At 36.8% G+C, this 3,891-nt stretch overlaps 1 non-coding gene across 1 annotated transcript; it reads right to left on the bottom strand.

Moving 5' to 3' along the window:
* Positions 1 to 3,436: 3,436 nt before the first annotated feature.
* Positions 3,437 to 3,542, bottom strand: LOC140835627 (small nucleolar RNA R71). The gene has a single exon (XR_012118948.1). It is a non-coding gene; the product is annotated as a small nucleolar RNA R71 (small nucleolar RNA).
* Between the last annotated feature and the right edge of the window lie 349 nt (positions 3,543 to 3,891).

The raw sequence follows: 3,891 nt of genomic DNA, 5'->3' as shown, positions 1-3,891 counted from the left end.
GAATGTACATGTTATGGAAGGGATGGCACGAAAATGAGAGGGGGATTCAGACTTTATTGGAGAGCCACCACAAGCCTTGGAGAGGGATTGGCGCTTGGATTGAAGATTCGAAGATTTCCGGGTGTCGTTCCTCGCAATTTTCGTCAAATCTAGTATTTCTAATCTAGTTTTTATCTTTTAAACATTGTTGTGTTTATATCTATTATGAATTCGAGTAGCTAAATTCTAAATATTTGTTGGGATTTAAGGAGATCCTACCCCAAACTTTGATTTAATTAATTTATATTTCGATTTGTGATTTATTCTTGATTTTACTATTGTTTTATCTTGTTGTTAGAGCGTAACTAATTTTAATAACTTTTTTATATTGCGAGTGCGTTCGAGAGAATAACTTGTGATAGGAATGAATAGTATAATCCTTGGATCTACAATTTACATAGACATATGAAATTGGATACGCGCCGATAGTCATAGTCCGGTAGGGCGAAAATTAGGGGATTTCATAGATCGACATGCGATTCACTCTTGATAAATAATTAAAAACATTTAATTACTTCATTGAATAGAATTAGTTTGGCACAGATCGAGAGAGTGTGTTCAATTGAATATGAAATCATGTCAGAAGCATATTATCATTATCAAACGAATTAATTAATTAACGAGGGGTAGGTGAACCAATATTCCCAAAAAATTCATTTCTCATTGAATTTTTAATCAACCATTTTAGATATTATATTGCATTAATCAATTCTTGCATATTTTTATTTGCATGTTTATTTGATCATAGTAGTAACAATCAATCAATCAATTTTCATTGCTAATGATTTAATAACTGAAAATAATAATTGTCAAATACAGTCTCCAGTGAAACGATACTCGTACTCACGTACATTATACTATTACTTGACATCGTGCACTTGCGATTAATTTTGGAGCATACAAAATCATATTTTTATTAAGGATTCCACAGTGCAAGTTTTGCTCGATCAATTTTTTGGCACCGTTGCCGGGGACTGTTAATTCACAATTTTATTTTTTGTTATTTTCTTTTGCATTGTTTCATTTTATTAAATTAACACTCCATATTCTGTTACAGATATCTCGTCCATTGCATGCCAAAGTCACTTGACGTGGAGCTTGAGCAGTTTGACCCTGTGTGAGAGCCCAGCCCGTACACCCCAAGCCCAGCCCAAAATTTAAGTAATGACAAATAATAAATAAATAAATAAAGAAGAAAGAAACGTGAATGTTCTTTCTTCCTCTCGTCTGCATCTGGTGAAATCCTTCTTATTATTCTTTTTCAATTTCGAAATTTCCTCCGTCGATTTTGGCCATTTCGATCATCCAAAAATTCAAGTAAATATATGGTTGGAAAGCTCTCGACGAGAGCTACGTTTTGGTACATATATTGAAGTGTTTCTTGACACTTTTCGGAAAACCGCCGACCCTTTGTCCGTTAAATCTTCGCCGTACGTCGCCTGAGTTCGAAAATTCATTGAGGACTTTTGTTCTCTGGGTCGTAAGCTTCATTTTGGTATATATATTGTGGTACAAATTATGATTCCAGCTAGGTTGCTGTATTTTTGTTGGGTTAAATTTGGTACCAATATTAATATTTGTTATATTATTGATTGTAGGTACAAAAATTGAGCCGATTAAAGGTATCTACCGGATTTTCGGAATTTATTTGGATTAATTTCGCAAATTCAGATTCATATAATTGGATTTTCGAATTTTAGTGTTCAATAATTAGATATTTAGACGCTATAGAATTGACATATATTAATTTTAGAAATTTTAAATCCTAAATTAAGAATTTTTAGAATTTTAGGCTAAATTGTCAAATAATAGGAAAAATAAATTGAACTTGATATGAAATGTATTATTTGCCACAGGATTGGATTATTCAAGAAATCCTTAAGAAATATCAATGGTAAATTAAGGGTTCAGTTGAGGTACGCATGAACTATTTTATTATGACGTCTACAGCGATGTGGAATGATGTTAAGTATTTTGTAATGAGTTGTGGTGTGCTTTATGTGCTTCTGTGAATAGGTGATTGCATTCATGCATTTATTTGAGTTGATACTATTAGTGCATAACATTTCGAGCCTTGACTCCTTTGATTGCTATTGATATTGATCTATCGAGTTGTTGCGTCATCGATGGAGCGGGTGGGTAGGATTAGCACTCCTGATGACTTGCATGAGGGTTGAGCGGGTAGCTCCCGTACCCTCGATGCTACGTGCATGAATAAGTGGCGACTTGATGTTGCGTTGCTATGTTCTGGCACGGGTAACCACTGTTACTGTTGTTGATGTGATTCATTTGAACTCCATGTATCTGTTATCGGTTGTTACCTTTCACGCATTGCATCACATTGCATTGCATCGCATTGTACTTGATTTTATTTCATGTCAGTTATATTTGTCGTAATATTACTGGTTCGTCGTACTGGGGCGCGACCCCTCGTTTCTTTTTATGTTGTGGTTGTTTTTGATGCCATAGCAGGTTATCCAGGAGGATTTGACGCGTCTGGTAGTGGTGCCCAGTCGTCGAGTCTTGGTTGAGAGTTCCCATATATATACTATATAATATATATACTATATTATGGAGTCATACATTGACCAGGGAGATGCCCCGTGTAGCTGTACTGTTATTTTTACGAAATTTTGAATTGATAGTTGTGTGAACGAGCCTTGCCGGCTCTATATGTGTTTAGTCCTGGCCAGTGTGGCTATAAGTTTGAATTGATGTTATGACTTTATTTCGACTATATAAATATTATTTGTGATGTTTTGATTTTTTTTTTGGGATGTCCTATTTACGAATAGGTCATGTCGAAATTTCTGTAGACCCAAAATGGAAAATTTTAATCGCTTTCGTTGTTTACATTAATAAAAACTGGTTGTTTAGTCATTAAATATTAATCAGGAGCACGGGCCCCCACAAATTAAAAGAACTTTCCGGAGGAGAAGACAACAGCAGAGAATGAAGGAACTGATGGAGAGGCGCGAGCACGAGCATGAGGAAGAACACCATGATGCTAGACATGTTGAGATGCCACGCCGCATACCGATGCTGGAGTATGCCCAACCTTCTTTGGTGGAGCACGCCCCAGCATTGTGAGGCCTATTGTGCGGGCAAACCACTTCGAAATCAACCAGCTATAATTCAGATGATTCAGAACACAGTCCAGTTTGGAGGATCTGTAGTAGATGACCAAACACGCACATCGCAGATTTTCTCGAAATTTGCGACACTTTTAAATTTAATGGAGTTTCTGATGATGTTGTTAGGTTGCGTTTATTTCCTTTCTCCTTACGTGATAAAGCTAAAGCATGGTTGAATTTTTTTCGTGTAGGTTCGATCACCACATGGGAGGACATGGCGAAAGAGTTTCTAATTAAATACTTTCCTTCATTTAAAACCATGAAGCTACAGGCAAACATCACCACATTTGCTCAATTCGAGCAGGAGTCTTTACATGAGGCATGGGAGCGCTTCAAAGATTTATTAAGAAGATGTCCTCATCACGAACTTCCACTTGGGTTAGTCGTTCAAACCTTTTACTATGGCTTGCTTACTCCTAATCGTACTATGATAGATGATGCTGCTTGTGGGAACCTGTTGAGAAAAACTGCTGAGGAAGGATATGAGTTGTTGGAGGAAATGACCGCTAGCAGCTGTCGTCCTCAATCTGAAAGGAACAACCAGCGGAGAAGTGCAGGAGTTCACCAGGTAACTGACCTTTCTGCTATTACTGCACAACTTGATGTCTTGAACAAGAAATTAGACAGCTTAAATATGGGTGGCACGGCTATGCGTCTTCAAGAGATATTCTGTGATAAGTGTGGAGGTGAACACTTTGCGAAGGACTGTCAAAATGGC

Source organism: Primulina eburnea, chromosome 6, assembly GCF_022965805.1.
Source record: "Primulina eburnea isolate SZY01 chromosome 6, ASM2296580v1, whole genome shotgun sequence".
Classification (NCBI taxonomy): Eukaryota; Viridiplantae; Streptophyta; class Magnoliopsida; order Lamiales; family Gesneriaceae; genus Primulina; species Primulina eburnea.
The sequence above is the reverse complement of the archived record's forward strand: the minus strand, read 5'-3'. Positions and strand labels throughout refer to the sequence as shown.